This window comes from Protopterus annectens, chromosome 16.part0 (assembly GCF_019279795.1).
Source record: "Protopterus annectens isolate FY-2018-M chromosome 16.part0, PAN1.0, whole genome shotgun sequence".
Taxonomy (NCBI): Eukaryota; Metazoa; Chordata; order Ceratodontiformes; family Protopteridae; genus Protopterus; species Protopterus annectens.
This window is the reverse complement of record NC_056750.1, coordinates 110,902,121-110,922,152: the sequence shown is the minus strand read 5'-3', so window position 1 is coordinate 110,922,152 and position 20,032 is coordinate 110,902,121. Positions and strand designations below refer to the sequence as shown.

The following is a 20,032-nucleotide window of genomic DNA, read 5'->3' as shown; positions in this document are numbered from 1 at the left end:
GATTGGAAAGATTTAGAAGAGGTCTGATTCCTTCTGGTGGCTTCCAGTAACTCAGTAATCCCCTATCAACTTATTTCCCATTCAGTAAGACCCTGAACTAAACCCGTGACCAGAATTCGGAACATGATCTTGCTTGTGGGTCCGAGTGCCCAAACAATTTACACATCTGGTGCCCGTTTAGTCAAAAAGGACATCTTCTGAAACAGAATCCACTTCTTGAAGCCCTGACTGCTGTTTCTTTCCGTCTTTGAACATTAGCAAACAACAACAAATTCAAAGCTACACAACTGTCACAAACTGCCAAATAGCTACTAGAAAAGTCACACAGGAAGGAGAAAAAGGGGCTAGAGGAGAGTCTCTAATTAAAATGGTAATCCTCTGGCCAGAGGCATCTGTAACTGGCAGCCGAGACCTCTGGAGAAAGGGGAAGCCCTCTAATTTAAATGAGCTTAAGGAAAAAACAAACCCTCTAACTTAAACTGGTTCATTAATGAAAGATAGAAGGAGAATTACTTTAAATTTAGGTATAAAAGGGATAGTGGGGTGAACTATACGCCTAGCGAAAGTGATGGCCAGCAACAAGCAAACACAACAAGCAGAAAAAAAAAATGAGAGATTAACCCAGACAGGTGAATCCTAACAACACAGTAGCTAAATCACTGCAACAATATTTATATTACAAATAACAAGAGAACAGTATAATTAATAGTCAAGACTTCAAAGATAGCTGCACACTGATTAACAACTTAATTTCAGCTCTCCTACTGTAAAAACAGAAATGAGAAAAAAGGGCTAGTGAAACTGTCAGTCAGGGTAAAATTCAATTACTGGCTAGTAAGTATACTGCCTAGGTTCTAGCAAAGAAGAAATCTGGAGAGTCTGAAAGAAATTCAACCAGAAAAGGGTGAAGAGAAAACACTGGGTGGGAACAGCAACTGTTCAGCAAAACTAGTTCATATTTCAGCTTTCATACAAAAGATGGCTTCCCATAATTTAGAGGAAAATATAAAACAAATGTTCTCAGAGGTGTTTAACACAGGAAGAACACTGGAGGCAAATATAAGGTCACACAAAAAGGTTGTAAAAACAGAAGCTTTAACTGGCTATTCGGATGAATTAATACAATTACAAAAATCAAGAGTCTGAAATGAAAAAAGCCTGGCTGAATATGAGGCTTCTCAAGAAGATCTGTTTCAAAAAATATTAGAGTTAGAAGACAGAGCATGCAGAAAAAAAAACTGAGATTTTCTGCTGTACCAGAGAAATTAATAGAAACAAGACTGCATTCATGTTATGAAAATACAAATACGTGAGTGGGCTGGTGTTCCACAGCAGGATTTGTTAACTGAGAGGACTCACCATGTATACGCTCCACGTTTTGCCATGAGAAAGAAGCCAAAACCTATAGCAGTAAAGATGTAGTCATACTAGCAGATAGTGTTGCTCCTGACAAAATTGTAGTATTAGGGAAAAATATTCAAAACTGGCAAAAGCAGAGTGTGAAAAATTATTATTCCCTGTACATCAGGCAGAAGAGAAGCAATTTAATCCAGCAGTCAGGGAATGTTAAAAGGAAAGTATGAGATTTAAGCCGCTGTAGCCAGCTGTTATCAAAATATTTTTTTCTGGAGAATCAAGGATACTTTTGGATGTAGAACAATGTAAGGAGGAAATGAAAGGCTTAGCCAACAAAAGGTAAACTAACAAGTAGAAGGGGGTTCTGCTTTTCAACTTCTGACAATAACAAAGCCCATACAGAGACTTTGCCAATGAAACCTTGGACATTATTTCAAAGAAAATGTTTATGTGACAAAAACATGCATAGGAGCTGACTAAAAACAAAACCAGGAGTACTTCAGACTTGATTTAGAGACTGGTGTTCCATATGGATAGACTTGTGAAGAACAACAGCAATACTGTGAAATTAATGAATAAATTGGAGGCTATAAACATTGATCATTCAATTTTGGAAAGGATATATGAAATCTGGCTTTACAAGAAGTGGCTGAAGAAAGTCACAAGGTAAGAAAGGATGGACAGAAGCAAGTAATATGTAGAATTAAGGTGATAATTTCTCCTGTTTTTATATATGCGGTCATCTATAATAATGTCATTGGTTTAAGCTACACAAAATATATTAAGCAAACAGGCCTGAAAAGTAAGACAAAATAATGAAATTCATGGAAAATGCTAGTTCTTTCTTGTATTTGCAAAGTCGTTAGCTTTTTTTTTCATTAGCAAAGGCTTTCAGTGGAAGAAAAGACATTTATAAGTGCAAGAAATTAATCATGAAAGGGCAGAACAGTATGTTCTGAGTAACATTTGCAAAGATTCTTTTAAGCATCTGCAAAGTCAATTACTACTTTTACTTGGAGACGAGAAATTTCTAAGTGAAAACAGTCATGAAGGGCCTTAACAGTCTGCTGAGTGAAGCGTATAAGCAGCTCAGTGAAAAATACAATACTTTTAAAGTGTGGGATGTGAATAAGTTATACAAGTAGTTGATTTCCCAGCAGTTATAGTACTTTAATGTATTCAATATAGGAATTCACAATTTGGTTTAACAATGCACAATTCATTTTATTTATTTAAAGGTAGTCCGTACACTTTTTTCTTAGGGCTAAAAGTTAATGTTTACTGAAGTAATGTGAGCTGTTTTCCACATCTGGGAGGAGGATAAAGATTTAAGTGGGAATACAGGCTGTAACATATGCCTTAGCATGGGTAACATTCACTTTAGATTAGGTACTGCCTGTGGGTACAGTGGTCAAATTGAGGCAACTGTGCTCATCATTTTTTGAAAATGCACATAATTCTGTGTACTTGTTTTATGTTAAAACAGGATAGGGTTTCTATAAATCTGTTCAGTATTCTGAGTGTTTTCACTGAAGTAAAGGCTTGAAAAAATGTAGCATAGAATCAAATGAAGATGAGAAAAAGCAACTACATCAGATATTAGCCTGCCAAACGTTAATGTTCCCATGTAAACAAAATGTTGGAAATATACATTCAAAAAGCACACTTATGTATAATATGAAGGAGTAATTGCTTTCTGTCATAATGGCTACTCTGTCCATATTACCATGAAATGTAAACAGCAGGTAAAGAAAAAAGGCAAAAAGTGCTGAATTATCTTAAGAACTGCACGGTGCTAATAGCAATGTTGCAGGAGACATATTTGGATAGACATAAGCATGTGAATTTGACAAAGCAAGGAATTCAAGGTGGACTTTTGGCAGAATGTCAGGGACAAATGAGGAGAAATTATGGTCCTGGTTGCCAGAGGGGGCCCAGTAATGATGCAGGATGAGAATGAGGGATAGTGGTGGTAGTGGAGAGGATTATGCTGACTTGTGTTTGTATTCCACCTGGGGCTGCTGCTGTGGAGTTTGGGAGTATTTTGGGACAGGTGAACGGCTTTCATTGGGGAATGTTGTTAGTGAGTAATAATTAGCACCTGATTTTCATTGGTGAGAATGCATCGGCGAACCTAGAAGGGAAAAATACAACAAAATATGGTACATTTCTGAAGAAATGTATGAAAATGTTTTCACAGAAGATGTGAATTCAGTATTGGGAGCTATGACAGAATTTACATATTACTCTCCAAACTACAAGAACTGAGCTTGACTGAATAGAAGATCTCACAAGAACATATGTGCTTAATTGAAAGTTTTGGCACACATCCAATAACTATTTCAATCATGCACCAATAAAACTATGATAAAGATGCAGGATAATGAAGCAAAAATAATACATGGGTGCTGGTGCCTTCCCACTGAAGTGTAAAAGAGAGAGGAAAGTACAGATGTATAAGTAAACTTATCATAAGAGTAGACGTTCAAATGATCACCTCCAGTAGTGTTAGCTATATGGGATATATCCTGAATAGCATACAACAGACAGCCATCTTCCAGACCTTAATGGCATCTTCCATGTGCCCAAATCATTGACAGCTTAAGCAGAGCAGAAGAAAATCAATGGTTTGGGCATCAAACCTTCAGAGTTTTTTTGTCAACTGAAAAGGGTCTGTGTTACATATGTAAAAATCAAGGTCCTCACCCTGGCATTGAAAGAGTGGCTACTACAGCAGTAATCATTTGAACATCTACTGTTATGGAAAGTTTACTTACACAACTCTATGTTCCTCATTTATCACTGCTGCAGAAGTCTTAAATATACAGGCAGACTACCGACTAGGAGGAGGATGGATGTGGGTCAAGAAGTACTTGGTGAATGGTCCTAGGAAAGCCTGTGATACACCAAGAAAAGGAATCTAGTTTTTAGTGCTTTGTAAAGCTATGTATAGAGGAATATACTGCTGTTTCTAGGATACTTCTAGAATCCATCAATTTCCAGGCCATTCAAGTGGGATAGAAGTATTGCACTCTAACTCTGGCCCAGGTTTGATTTGTGGCTCAGGTAGCAGGGAGGGATGGGTGTTACCAGACCTGGTGGGCTAGCAGTTCTGAGGGTATCTCCTGCGACAATTCCTGGTGGAGAGTGAGGATGTCATTACTGGGAGGAGAGGTCCAAAGGGGTGTGGGATAGAGTAGGGATATGGCTGTACTGCTGTGGTGGTGGGAAGAAATGCTGCATGTCTGCACTGCATGCCTGTCTCTTGGATGTAACCATGAGAAACATGTGGACTGTGGATGTAACAGGGTATGTCATAAAGGACACTCTCCCTGGAGGATGGTAATAGACCTTCAGGATGTACTTAAGATCTGCTGGCCCCGGCCCTGTCAAAGCACATCCTGGGAGACAGGACGTGGCTGGAAGATCCAGCAGTGGACATGGGACACTGGGTAGGGAGCCATGATATGGAGGGGAGAAATAGTTCCCCCAAAAACAAGGAATCCACCCCTTTCCGAAAAGCCACTGATAATGCCAATGCCCTGGTAGAGTGTACTTTGATTCTGCCAGGAACTGACTTGTTGGGATGGGTATAACAAAGGAAAATAGCACGGAATAACTACTTAGAGATAGCCTGCTTTGACACGTTCTTTTTTCCTAACCATCATAAGAAATGAAGAGTTTATCAGATTTTCTGAAGGTTTTAGTTCTATCAAGGTAATATCTGAGTTGTCTGTGGACATCTATGGTATAAAGAATCGCCCTTTACTTCTTAGGTTCTGAAAGGTAGACAGGGAGACTCATAGCTTGAATCAAAGTAAACACGGATATCACTTTAGGCATAAATGAAGAATTAGTTTTCAAGGAAACCCTATCTTTGTGGATAATGAGATAAGGGTGACCCACCATAAGAGCTTGTAGATCATGAATTCTTCTTGCAAAAGTCAGAGTACTCAACTAAACTGTTTTCCATGTTATGAACCTGAACTCAACCTGATGCGCTAGTAAAGTGGTGCAAGTTAACTTCTCCAAAGCAAAATTAAGATCCTAAGAAGGGGTCACGTGTTTTCTAGTCACCCAGGTATGCACTACTACTTTCAAAAACACTGAAGGAGGGGATCCCACGTGCAGACATGCTGAAATGGTTGACAACTAAACCTTGATCGAGGAGTAGTAATGGTCAGTGGATAACAACTCACACAAATATTGTAGAACCAGAGAAATAATAACCTTAAAATAGTTGTGGTCCTTGTGAACATTTACAGCTGCCAACAGCTCTTTTATGTTTATGTGTTTTGGTCTGTCATTTTTGCTTTAAACACTCTGCACTTTTACCCTGTCAGACACCATTCCCCCAGCAAAGCCTGTGGTGTTTGTACTTAACATTTACAAACTCCAGGTATACATCTAGACAAAGAAAACATTTTCCTGTGGAAGAAAAGTTCTTTGAAATGAGGTACCTTGAAGATTCTAGGAAAACCTTGTGATGAAATAAAACAAGACTTTTCAAAGGTCTCTTGAAACCCTAGTCTGGGAAGATCTCTGACTCAATCGTAAGATTCCTGGTACTTTGAAAAAGACTCTTAAAAGACAAGCAAGTTGTCTAAATAAGAAAAAAATATGAATACCTTGCAGCATGTGACGGGATATCTCTGGGGTTAGAAACTTTGTTAACACCCCTGGTTAAGTGGATAATCCAAAAGACAATGTAGTAAACTGAACGTGTTATCCAGACATAGAAAACCTTAAAAAACATTTGAAATCTAAGGTTACAGGAATGTGATAAGCATCATTTAAATCTAGAGTTACTAAGAAACTTAAAGGAGGAATCAGAGGTAACAGGTCGTGAAGAGTAACACTTCGATCTTTGGAACTTTCACTAAACAGTTTAGAAAGAAAATATCTAAGACTGTTCTCCATGAGGCATCTCTCCTTAGTACCAGAAACATTCTTGAATAAAATCCTTTTCCTGTAAGAGAAAGAAGAACCGCTTCTATTACCAGATGCTGAATAAGCTGAATAACAAGATATAAAAAAGTAGTTTATCTGGTGGATGATGAGGAATCCACTGGAAAGGACAGAGAGATTCCAATTACCATCTGTGTCTCTGCTGTTCTACTTGTTCCACTCTCAGAACCCATTAATCTGAGACTATGTGTTGCAAACAAAAAAATGGAGAGAGAGATTTTGAGGGAGATTTAAAGGCTTGCCAGGGTGGAAAGGTGGGAGGGGTGTTACTCTCTATAGACGGTCATTCAGACTTGCTGGAATGTCCTTATTTATGGGAGACCCACCTTTCTTTTTGAAGCTATTTTGCCATTGTTTTTGAATGTCTGTTTGCTAGAGGCTTCCTATGCCTGCTTATTTAACCTCTTTAATGGTGCAGGGGCAGGTACAGATAGAACCTTTAATAAACCTGGAGAAGGAAGGTTGAATAATCTGAGGAACCCCCTGGATCAGTTTTCCTCTCTCACCACTTTTTTCAAGACCTCAGGAGCAGATGGTCCAAAAGCAACCTCTCTAGCTCAAGCAGCTTTAACATCCTCAGGCAAATTTTGTACACATAACCATGCAAACCTTCTCATAACAGTTCCAGTAGTGGGAGCTCTGGAAGAGGCATCAGCTGAATCAAAGCATACTTTAAAGAGTGTCTGCTTATTTGAGATACATAAGCAATAGCGTATTCATACAATATTTTTCATCAGAAGAGGGAAAATTACCTATAATGTTCTTCATATTCTCAAATGATGTGTGCATAAACATTAACATGTGAGCGTGACAATGATATATTCAAAAAAAATAAGCATGGCAGAAGTATACATTTTTTCCAAAAATCTATCAAAGGCTTTCCCCTTACTTATTGGCAGGGTTTAGCATTTACAAAATGTTTAGCAGCAGCTGGATGTGCCAGGGAAATTACTGCAGGGTCAGAACTGGAATTAGAAAAAAAAACATTTGTAAGACTGAGGCACTTTATACAATCTATCTGCTTTTCTAGGGACAGCAGCTTGTTGTCAGGCAAGTCACAGGCTGTAAAAAAAACTATCCACCAAAGCTGAAAGTACAGGATGAACAGGAAAGCATTCAGGAAATGCCAGTTGTAACAAATCAAATGTTTCCAAGGATACTAGAATATCATTATATTCCCGCTGAAACAAGTGGTTCATTCTGGATATAGTTACAGAAGAAAAAAAAATCTTCAATGGGATTATCAGAAATACTCTTCCCAGAATCAGAATCAGTCACTTGTGGAGAAAAAACAGAAGTTGTTTCCTCAAAATCGTCTTCCTCTTATACTGGAAATCTTCAGAAAAATTAAGAATTTCTGTTTTTTATTCCAGTAAAATAAAATGAGAAAGATCGGGATCCTGAATTAAATGCTTAGCCAATTCCAAGAAATAATTTCTGACTAAAGTTTCCGAAACCAGGGAAAGATAAATGTTTTACCATTCTGCTTCTTTTTGACAGGAATTTTGATAGAATCAGACTGACACCTTTCAGGTATATCAGCCTTGGGGTCAGGCATTCCAATCCAGTTAGGCAGAGCGGCATTCCTTGCTCCTTCCTCCAAGATGGACAAGATTGTTTCTCCCTTACCTGGCTTTGACATTCCAACAGCTGCAGAGGATGTATCTAACCCCCACCCCATCCACAGAGGCTGATGGGGCTATACCAGGTACAGCTAAGGTAGAAGAATGATCTAAGGAACCAGAAATGGCCACAGCAGTCATGCATCTGCCACTGAGGCAAATTTGTAGCCAGTTGAAGGGGCTAAGGCTGTCTGGAAACTTTCTTCTTTTTCTGGTTGGGGGGAAGGAAAAATCAAGGAACTGGCAAGATGTTCCACTGTGAAGCCAAAAAAGAAGCTTAATGTTAGGGTAAAAGTGACAGCAACAGTAGAAAAAAAAGTAAATAAAAGTATTTTTTCCACCAAAAATACTCTGTGAGAAGCAAAACATATACTAAACCTCAGTGCCTAAAAGAAATTTAAAAAGAAGTTATGTACTCACCTTAATGTTCCATGTTTGTTGTCCATCTCGTCTTCATTCTTGCTGGTTGGGTTCAGAACCAATCATCGGTTCCAACTTGGCCTTTTACTAAAGCTTGAGAGCTTCCTCTGGCTCGAGTTTACACCCTGTCCTATCATGCCTAGGGAAGATTACCCAGATCTTGTTTGCAATTACTAAATATAATAAAAGTCCTATACATACATTCCAGGTATATTTACAGACATATACTCTTCAAGACAAAGGAGGGAATCAGAGAACATGTATTCCACATCTAATAAAGACCTCTCGATCCTCCAGGAGCGAAGGATGGGGGAAGGAGGGTGGGATGCAAGAATGAAGGCGAGATGGCAACAAACAAGGAATGTTATGGTGAGCATATAACTTCTTTATGATATGTTTTCCTATCTCGGCTTCATTCTTGCTAGTTGGGACAGCGTCTCTAGCACCTTCTTTCCTGGGTGGCTCAAGGGAACAAACTCTTCAGAACGGTGGACCCAAAAGAAGGCCTGTTCCGGGAGGCCACATCTACTCTGTAATGAGTGATGAAGGTATGAGGTTTTACCAACATTGCTGCAGCACAAATTAAATCCATGGGCAACCTAGCTTCAAAAGCAGCCGAAGTTGAAATATCTCTTTTGAGTGGCCTCTTATTTTTCCAGGCAGTTGTTTATGCTGGGAGGTATACGAGAATGTAATAGTATCTGTAAGCCATTTTGATAGAGTGACTTTAGATATTGGGGCACCCTTCTTCTTGTCCGAAAAGGACACAAATAATTGATCAGATTTTCTGAATTTCTGAATTCTTTTGTTCTGTGTGTAAGTAGAAGCGTAACTGCCTGTGTACATCCAGCTGGTGAAGTTTGTATTCTGCCTTGTTGCCATGATTAGGGAAGAAGACAGGCAGATCAATGGATTGATTTAAGTTAGCTTCAGAACAAACTTTGGGAAGGAATGAAGGATTAGTTCTAAGGGAGACTCTGTCTTTATGGAAAACTAAGCAAAGAGGGCATATGGATAGTGTTTGAAGTTCTGATACCCTCCTAGCTGAAGTGACGGCTACCAAAAAGACCGTTTTCCAGGTTAGACATTTTAGATGACAGGAAGAAGCTGGTTCATATGCAAAAAGGATTAAAGTAGACAGTACCAAATTGAGGTCCCAAGGAGGTGGTTCTCTTATTGGAGGCCTTAACAAAAACGGACCTCTCAAAAAGGCTTTGCATAGTCCGCGAGACATAATTTTTGAACCCAAATCGCTAGTGTGATAGTTCAATATGGCGGCTAGTTAAACTTGAATGGTGGCTGCTGCTGCTCCTTCATTAAAAAGTTTTGCTAAGAAGTCTAAAATACTAGTTACAGGAGCTGTGAAAGGGTCAATGTGATTAGCAGAGGCCCAACAAGAAAACCTTTTCCATTTGTTCGCGTAGAGTTTCCTAGTTGTGGTTTTATGGGATAAGACTAGGATTTGTTTTACAGCAGGGGATATATCTGGAAGCCTGGCTAACATTGGAAGTGGAGCAGCCAAGCTGTCAGTTTGATGGTCTAGACTGAGGGATGGTGAGTCCCTGACAGATAAGTCAGAAAGTCTGGTACTGGGTCCAGAATCCAGGGCTCTTCTCATAGATGGGGCCAAAGAAAGAGGAAGCAAATTTGCCAAGGCTAGTACGGAGTGATAAGTATTAACCTGCATTCCAATAACTTGGCTTTCTGTAGGACTTTGGGGATTAAAGGAAAAGGTGGAAAGGCATAAAGGAGACCTGAGGGCCAATCAAATACAAGTGCATCCCTTGGTGCCTCCCCTGGTGGGGGGATCAGGGCAAAGTAGTTGCTGCATTTGGCGTTCATGGATGTGGCAAAGAGGTCACAGCAAGGCTGGTCCCACCTGCAAAAATTTTGATTTGCAGTTTCTTGTTTCAGAGACCACTCGTGCGGCATTAGAATAGCTCTCCTCAATTTGTTCACTATCAAGTTGGATCTCCCCAGGATGTGCACTGCTGTCAGAAAATGTTGGGAGGAGACTGCCCACTGCCATACTCTCTGAGTGTCTCAACATAGGGGGTAGGATCTGGTTCTGCCTTGTTTATATACCACATGACTGACATATTGTCCGTCTGGATTGCAATTGTTCCTAGTGGAAGGGAGTTTTGAAATGCTTGCAACACCAACAGCACCGCTGTCATCTCTGGGACATTGATGTGGAAGTGGTATTCATTGTCCTGCCAAGTTCCTTGGACCGTCTTCCCCAGATAATGCCCCCCCACCCTATCTGGGAAGCGTCCGTGGACACTGTAGCTACTGGAATTGGGGGAATGAATGGTCTGCCCAGAAGTACTTGGGTTGATTGAAGCCACCAACAAAGGTCCCTCTTGCAGGAATCTGTAATAATAATCTTGTGGGACATAGGTAGCACCTGCATGGACCATTGGGCAAAAAGTAACCACTGAAGGACTCTCATGTGTAAGTGTGCAAAGGTTACCAGAGTAATTGCTGCCGCCATTGTACCCAGTACCTTTAGAACAAGATTTGCCTGTAACTTGTTTTGTGCGAGTAAGAGGAATAGCTGATGTCATAGCGTTTGAACTCTTTTGTGAGGAAGTTTTGCTACCATGTCCTTTGTGTTTAAGTCTGCTCCACTGAATGAAATATGCTGTGATGGTAACAAGCCAGATTTTTTGAAATTTATTGTAATGCCCAGTTGAGAGAATAGAGATGAATGGTGGTGTCTCTTGCTTTGACTAGTAGATGCTCAGTGGTAGAGGTCAGGAGCCAGTCATCTAAACATAGAAACACTTGGAATCCTAGACGCCTCAAGTGAGTTGTACCTACTGCCATGCATTTGGTGAACACTCCGGGGGCTGTAGTTTGACCAAAGGGCAGAACTTGGAATTGGTAATGATTGGCTCCCAGCCAAAAGCGTGACTCCTGGATCACCTGTCAATTTTGATGTGGTAGTGCACACCCTGGAGATCTATAGACCATATCCAATAGTCTTTTCCCAGAAAGGGAAGTATTGACTGCAGTGTTACCATCCAGAACTTTAATTTTTTTTACTGACTTGTTTAGTCTGCTGCGATCCAGAATGGGCCTCCAGTCCTCTGTCTTTTTTGGAACTAAAAATAACTTTGAGTAAATTCTGGATCCAATTTAATCTACGGGGACATTTTGAATGACTCTTTTGTCTAGCAACCTTTGAACTTCTATAGTTGCTTGATCCCTCTGATTGGGTGGAATGTCTGGGACTGATCTTTGTTGTGGGGATGGGGAGGAGAATGGTATGTTGTGTGGGGAGGAGAATGGTATGTTGTATCCTCTGGATATTATTGTCTGCACCCATCTGTCTTGTGTAATATCTAGCCAGGCTTTTTGGTACAATGCTAATCTGCCCCCGACTGCCTCCAGAGGTGGACAGGTGGGCCTCCTTTCAGGAGCGCTGGAAGGGCCTATCAGAGGAATGTGCTTCTGTCACCCTGGTTTTGTGGACTCCCCCCCTCTGCCACGAGGTCGGCATCTTCCAATATTGTTTCCCCCTCTGCCCCTGGTAGAATAATCACTACGTGCGTCTGGTAAAACACTTTGGGATTTATGGAACCACATCTTTCCTCCCTTTTGACCTCTGGGGTAAGGTCTGGAAAGGAGAGAAAAACATACTCCCATGGCAGACAGAGTCTTACCTTCCTGTTCGCATCTGGTCAGAGTCTCTTTTACTTTAGGCCCGAACAAGGACCAGCCATCAAAAGGGGCATTAATAAAGGAAGACTTGAAGGGTTCAGCAAAGGCGCATCCAGGAATGCCTCCTTAGGGAGATTCCTGTACCTGCTGCCCTATTCGCTCCATTAGCTGCATAAGATATGAGTTGCATAGAGGAGTTGACTATAGAATTTAAGGTAGCAAGCTGTGCGGTCACCTTATCTGAGACCCCTGCAGCTGTAGAACCTTAAAGGGCATCTCCTAACTCCTTCAGGGGATCCCTCTGAAGTCTGGTAAAATGAGTCAAGTAGTTCAGCGACCAAAGTGTAAAGGCCACTGACAAGAACATACTCTTTCCATATCTGTCCACTGTTCGAGATTCTTTGTTCGGTGGATGGACATATGAGGAAGTCTCAGAAAATTCCTTCTTGGTGGCCACTGCCACCACCATAGCATCTACTAGGACACCTTTTGATATAAATTTCTTATTGCAGGGGGCAGTAATAAATCTGTTGGGCCTCCTCAAAACGGGTTCCACCGAATCTGGAGAGCCCCACACCTTTTGACTAACTATGCTAAGGAGCTGGTCGAAAGGTGGAATCACCCAAGAGGTGGAGGGTCAAGAATGAAATGCTTCCAGGTACACAAACTCATCCTTAGATGGGTTAATGGTCTTCCAGCCACCTCTCTGCTTAAGGAGTTCTAAGATGTCCGCGAAAGAGACATCCTTAGAGGGTGACCGTGGGGACCCTTCCGAGTCATCTAAGTCTGTGTCCAAAGTGACAGACTCCTCAGGGGAGTCTAGATGTTTCCTATTACAAGTTCTCTTCCGAGGACCTCTCCAGAGGAGTCCCCTGGGGAGGTTTCAGAAGAGTGTCTCACCCAATGGGGCATCATGGAGCATCGGTTCTCTACGGCTAGGGAGGAGGGATGGTACAGAGGCAGACACTGGCACTTTTGGGGGAAGAGTGCTTGGATCGAGAGTGGAGCCATCTGGCGTGACAGCACACTGCTCATTACCTGGATCCGAGACAGCCTCTGGCTCTGAAGAGCCAGGAGACTTCCTCCACCTCAAGTAGGTGGGCTATGAGGCTGATGTTAAGCCAGAAGAGGTAGATTTGAAACTGACTAAGGTCTGACCCGACTCTCCTCCCCAGACCCAATGGGGGAGCGTTGGCTCCCAGATCCCTCGACAGATGATGGCACTGAAGAGGTCGGAGGGGAAATCGGGGCCAAAGAACCAGGGGCAGGTTTCAGACCCAATGGTTCCACCACAATTACATCCAAGCACTCCAGCTCTGAAGCCACTCGGGTCAGAGTGGGAATTGAAGAAGGGGTTGTGACAGCTGTCAGATCCAATTCCTTTTGGGCTGGACTCGAAAGAATCTTGGCTAGTGCCAGGGTCTATAGCAGCCTCCTGACCACCTGCTCCACGTTGTTGTCCGACAGGGTCCTGGAGGATGGGGTTGAGGACTTGATACTCCCAGCCACTGACTGCAAAAGAGGTGACTGTGGAACTGAGGAAACCAGCTCCAGAGCTGGGAACCGGCTCTGACTATGACTCATGGCCGGTTCCAAAATAACTGGTGGAGCTAAAGGAGTTACCTTTTCGACCCCGAAAGCCTTCGGAACTGAAAATGTGTCTTTGGCCTATTTTTTCAAAGGCTCAGAAGCTGCAGCAGATGAAGATCCTCTCTTGTGAGACTTGTCCGATTTTGGGGATTGAGAAGATTTAGAAGAGGTCTGATTCCCTTCTAGTGCTTCCGAAAAAGTAACTTTCAGTAATCCCCTATCAACTTATTTCCCATTCCAGTAAGACCCTGGAACTAAACCCATGACAATTGGAACATGAATCTTGTAGGTCCACAGTGCCCAAACAGTACACACATCTAGTGTGCCCGTTGGTCAAGGACATCTTCTGAGAGCAAGAATCACACTTCTTGAAGCCTGACTGCTTTGTTTCTTTCCCGTCTTTAGACATTATAGCAAACAACAACAAATTCAAGGAAACTACTACAACTGTCACAAACTACTAAATAGCTACTAGAAAAGAAGTCACACAGGAAGGAGAAAAAGGGGCTAGAGGAGAAGTCTCTAATTAAAATGACAAACTCCTCTAGCCAGAGGAGACATCTGTAACTTAAACGACGAGACCTCTGGAGAAAGGGGAAGCCCTCTAATTTAAATGAGCTTAAGGAAAAAACAAACCCTCTAACTTAAACTGGTTCATTAATGAAAGATAGAAGGAGAATTACTTTAAATTTAGGTATAAAAGGGATAGTGGGGTGAACTATACGCCTAGCGAAAGTGATGGCCAGCAACAAGCAAACACAACAAGCAGAAAAAAAAAATGAGAGATTAACCCAGACAGGTGAATCCTAACAACACAGTAGCTAAATCACTGCAACAATATTTATATTACAAATAACAAGAGAACAGTATAATTAATAGTCAAGACTTCAAAGATAGCTGCACACTGATTAACAACTTAATTTCAGCTCTCCTACTGTAAAAACAGAAATGAGAAAAAAGGGCTAGTGAAACTGTCAGTCAGGGTAAAATTCAATTACTGGCTAGTAAGTATACTGCCTAGGTTCTAGCAAAGAAGAAATCTGGAGAGTCTGAAAGAAATTCAACCAGAAAAAGGTGAAGAGAAAACACTGGGTGGGAACAGCAACTGTTCAGCACAAAACAAGTTAAAGCTTCAGCTTTGATACAACAGAAGGCTTCCAGTAATTTAGAGGAAAAATAAATCAAATGTGCTCAGATGTGACTAAAATAAAATGAAACACTGAAGAAAATATCAACTCAAATAACATAAGGCTATAAAAATAGAAGAAGCTTTAACTAGCTATCCAAACAAACTGATAAAACTGCAAAAATCAGGGGCTGAAATGAATAAAAGGCTGGCTTAGTATTATGCTTCTCAAGAAGAGCTGTTTCAAACAATACTACAGTTACAAGACAGACCATGCAAAGGAAACCTGAGATTTTCTGCTGCACCAGAGACACTGGAAGGAAGAGACTGTGTTAATTTTACGGAACACAAATAAGTAAGTGGATTGCTATTCCACAGCAGGTTTGTTAATTGAAAGGGCACATTGAGTGTATGCTCCAAACCTGGCCATTTCAAAGCAGTCAAGACCTGTATTAGTAAATATGTAATTATACCAGCAGAAAGAGTTTATCCTGTCAAAACTGTCGCTCAAGGGAAAAGTATGAAATCTGCAAACAGCAGAGTGTTTATGGAAAATGATTACTCATTGAATATCAGCCAGAAGAGAATCAAATTATTGCAGCAATCAGAGGAATTCCAAGAGGCCAGTGTGAGATTCAAGCTGCTCTATATATCCAACTGTCTTCAGAATATTTTTTCCTGGAGAATCAAAGACTCTTCTGGATGGAGAAGTGGCTAAAGAGGAAATAAAAAAAAGTTTATCCAACAAAAATGAACTTGCAAGTAGAAGGGGGGGCCTGCTTCTTTCTCCTTTCGCCTGCATTCTTATAAAATTCATAGAGAGACTTTGCCTGTGAAATCTTTTCCATTGCTCCAATGGAAAATATTTGGGAGGGCAGAAAAAAATAAGAGTTGACTAGAAGACTTATGAGTACCTCAGACTTGAACCACAGTATAGTGTTGGGAGATGGAGATGATCAGGATAAAGACCAGCAGCACTGACATTAGTGAATAAATGGGTGATTAAAAAGCATCAATCACATTTGTGAAACATGGCTTTGCAAGCAAAAGTGGCTGAGAAAGACTGAAATTTTGCTGACTTTGTTAAAATTGTGAGTGAACTATAAAACATCATGTCATTAATGTTTACAAGGACACCAAAGGAAAAAAGAAAACTAAGTAAAACAATGTTTTATTTTTATTAGTATTTGTATAAAACATTTCATGACAAACTGCATGTCATACTGTAAAACTGTTTTATACAGTGTGCAGTCGGGTATTTTAAATGTGCAGGAGGGGGGAGTCTTTTCAGTGTCTGCTGTATATGTTAAAGATATCAAATGAAACTACTTTTTCTTGGTTGTAAGAAAAAGTTATGTACTCATCATAATGTTCCATCTGTGTTGTCCATTTTCATTTATCCTTGATGCATGAGTTCGGTTCCGATACCGGAACTGACTTGGCTGTTACAACAGATTGCCCAAGCCAAAAAATCTCAAACTTTGTGTCTACCCGCAACCCCTCTCTCCCAAAAAATTCAGATCAAGTTTGCAGAAAATATATATATATATATATATATATATATATATATATATATATATATATATATATATATATAAGAGATAAGGAAGCCTAAAGGGAGCCATATCCACTACGCTTTAAAAGTCACAATAGCTTAAAGGTACATTATCCGTTCCACCAAAAAGCTCTCAAGAGGCCAGGGGATGGAGGGAGGGAGGGAGGGAAGTCAAGGATAAATGAAAATGGACAACACAGATGGAATGTTATTTTGAGTGCATAACTTCTTTATCTGGTGTAAATTTTAATTTTATCCTTGACATATGAGACAGAGTCCCCAGCTACCTTAGATCTTGGGAGAACCCACAGAAGGATACTCCTTAGCACCACTGAACCAAAGGATGCTCTTCCCCTAGAGGCAAAATCCAATTTCTAATGAGTAATAAAGGTATGGAGAGAAGCCAAAGTAGCTGCTGCACATATTATCATTCACAGAAGCTCTAGATTGGAAAACTGCTGAAGTGGCTACATGTCTTGTAGAATGTGCTTTCATGGGCCTAGGCAAGGCAATTATCCTGTTGTCATAGATAAATGAAGCAGAATCCTTGAACCATCTGGCTAAGGTCACCTTGCTGACTGGCTTAGCAAACCTTGCACTTGAAAAGGATGCTAATAATTGGTCAGATTTTCTCATGTCTTTCGTCCTCTGAAGTTAGAAGTGTGATTGTCTGTAAACATCTGGTAAATGTGAACAGTATTTGTCTCTGTTGGAGAAGTTTAGAAAGAATACCGGTAAATTAATAGTTTGATTTTAGACTCTGACACTACTTTAGGTAGGAAGGTAGGATTTGCTTGTAAGGAAACTCTGTCTTTGTGAAAAATCACATAAGGTGGTTTACACGATAACTCTGCTTTTCAACCTGAGTGCTTTCCGTAAGAATTTCAGAATTAGAGGTAATGGGGGAAAGGCATATAGGAGTCCAGAGAGCCAAGTGTGGTGAAAAGCTTCCCTTGGTGAATTCCCCAGAGCTGGAATTAGGGCAAAGTAGTTGCTGCACTTGTTATTTAGGAGAAAGGTGAACAGGTCACAGCCAGGCTGACCCCAATGACAGAAAATCTTTTCTGTCACTTTTGGGTTGAGAGACCACTTGTGAAGTTGAAGAATACATCATCTCAGTAGAATGGCTTGTACTGTGACCATCTGGAATTCCATTTGTCAAACTGATTTGTTCTGTCTTTTCTGGTAATAAAAAGAATCTTGAGTAAGTTGGAACTCCCCGGAATGCGCATTGCTATCAGAAAGCAGTTGGAAGAGATTGTTAATTGCCACACTCTGAGTGCTTCTTGACAAAGGGAATAAGACTTGGTCCCTCCCTGTTTGTTGATGTACCAAATTATTGACAGATTGTTTGAAAGTACAGTTGTGTACACCTACCATAAATGTAGATGTTCGAGTGTCTTCACTGTTGCAGTCATGATTGTGGGGTTCTCCCCTGCCGGCAGGCAGCCCCAGGTCGGCCAGAATCCCAAAGTCTGGGTCCGGCGTCGGCTGTTCAACCATGCTTCCTGACGTCAGAGCGCCAGGAGTATAAAGCTGACAGCCGATGCCATCTTCTCCAGTTTTGCTTGCCCCAGATGTCAGGAGTCCCAAAATGAAAAAGGTCCCATAACCTTTGCAAATACACCTCAGAAGAATGGTGAAAAAAGGAAATACACAAAAGTAAAAATAAGAGGGGACAGGAGGGAGGGGAAACCCAGACTGCAACAGTGAAGACACTCGAACATCTACATTTATGGTAGGTGTACACAACTGTACTATGTTCATCGTGTTTCACTGTTGCAGTCATGACTGTAGGGTAGAATCCCAAAGCTGAAAGAAAGGGAGGTGGTCTGCAGAGGCAAAGCCTGCCCTAGACTTAGAGTAGAGAGGTAGATTGTAGTGCTTTGAAAAAGTATGCACTGAACTCCAAGTTGCAGCTTCCAAAATGTCCTTGGTAGGAACTCCCCTGAGGAAGGCCACAGAAGTGGCAGCAGTTCTGGTGGAATGAGTTCGTATACTCCCTGGGATTTGCTTTCTATGGTGAGAATAACAAAATCTGATTCCATGAGCAATCCATTTAGAAATGGTCTGTTTTGAAATGGCTTTACCTTGGGAACTTGAAGCATAAGAAACAAACAATTGTTCTGATTTTCTGATGTCCTTGGTTCTGTTCAGGTAAAAACGTAGTTGTCTGTGTACATCCAAGGAATGAAAGATCCTTTCCCCTTTATTTTGAGGAGTGGGGAAAAAGGTTGGCAAGTGGATAGTTTGATTTAAAGCCACTTTGGAAACCACCTTAGGCATGAAGGTAGGATTAGTCCTCAAAGATACCCTGTCTTGATGAAAAATAATATAAGGTTCCACAGCCATAAGAGCTTGTAACTCTGAAACTCTCCTGGCAGAGGTTAGGTCTAACAGGATAGCTGTCTTCCAAGATAAAAACTTGATGTCAGAAGAGGCAGCAGGCTCAAAAGGAGGCAAGGTTAGTTTTTCCAAAACATAGTTGAGATCCCAAGCAGGAATGGGAGGAGATCTAGGAGGTCTTAAGTTCTTAGCTCCTCTGAGAAACTGTCTCATGAGCTGGTGGGAAAAGATGGGAGGGTCTGTATTATAATGAGCAGAAATAGCAGAGGCATGTATCTTAATGGAAGAGAAAGAGAGACCCTTATGTAAGAGATCTGTCAAGTAAAGTAAAATTAAAGTAATGTTAGGAAGAAGAGGATCAGAATCCTGAGCCTGCATCCAGGAACAAAATCTTTTCCATTTTCCTGCATAAGATTTTCTAGTGCTAGGACGTCTGGCTTCTAAAATGACATCCATAACCTGCTTGGGCAGTAAAGAAGAAATCAAAGGCCCTGGACTAACCAGGCCGCCAGGCTCAGAGTTCTGACATGAGAGTGTAGAACCTGACCCTGATGTTGGGACAGAAGGTTCGGAGACGGAGGTAAAACCCAAGGGGGCTCCAGGCATAGGTTTTTTAGAGTTGGATACCAAAACTGCCGAGGCCAATTTGGAGCCAGTAAGATTATCATCTTGGGCTTGTCCTGGTTTATCTTCAATAAAACCTGTGGAAGAAGAGGAAGAGGCGGAAAGGCATATCCCGAGAGGTTCCTCCAACTGAATGACAGGGCGTCCACTTTCCAAGCTTCTCTGTGGAAAGTTCTGGTGCAAAAATTCTGTAGTTGATGATTGAGATGGGATGCAAAGAGGTCTATGTGAGGACATCCCCAGACTGCTGTTATCATCCTGAATATTTTGGTGTTCAGCATCCACTCGTGTGGATCCGAAAGGTTTCTGCTCAGACTGTCTGCCAGAAAGTTTTGTTTCCCTGGTAGAAACTGAGCTTGAAGATCCAGATTGCAAGCTAGAGCTGTGTTCCATAGATCCATGGCTAGTCTGCAAAGAGGGTAGGAATGAGATTCCCCTTGCTTGTTTACGTACCACAAAACTGTGGTGTTGTCTGTCCGTATTAGCAGTTGTCCTAGTTGTAAAAGATTCCTGAAGGCCAATAGAGCTTTCTGAACGGCTAACATTTCCTTTAAATTGATATGCAGGTGCTTTTGATCCTTTGTCCAAAGGCCCTGCAAACAATTGCCCTGAAAATGGGCTCCCCAAGCATAATCCGAGGCATCCGTGGTTAGAATCTGAGTGGCAGGAGGCAGACGGAAGGGTTTCCCTTTGTTTAGAGCACATGCCCTGGACCACCAAAGAAATTCCTTTTGAAGGCAAGGAAGGACGGAGATCAGT

General features: G+C 41.2%; 1 protein-coding gene across 1 annotated transcript in view; it reads right to left on the bottom strand.

The window, feature by feature from the left end:
• LOC122790521 (protein mono-ADP-ribosyltransferase PARP14-like) overlaps nucleotides 1-20,032 on the bottom strand; it is a 2,292,317-nt gene that overhangs the window by 19,670 nt on the left and 2,252,615 nt on the right. The gene's annotated exons all lie outside the window — the stretch shown is intronic.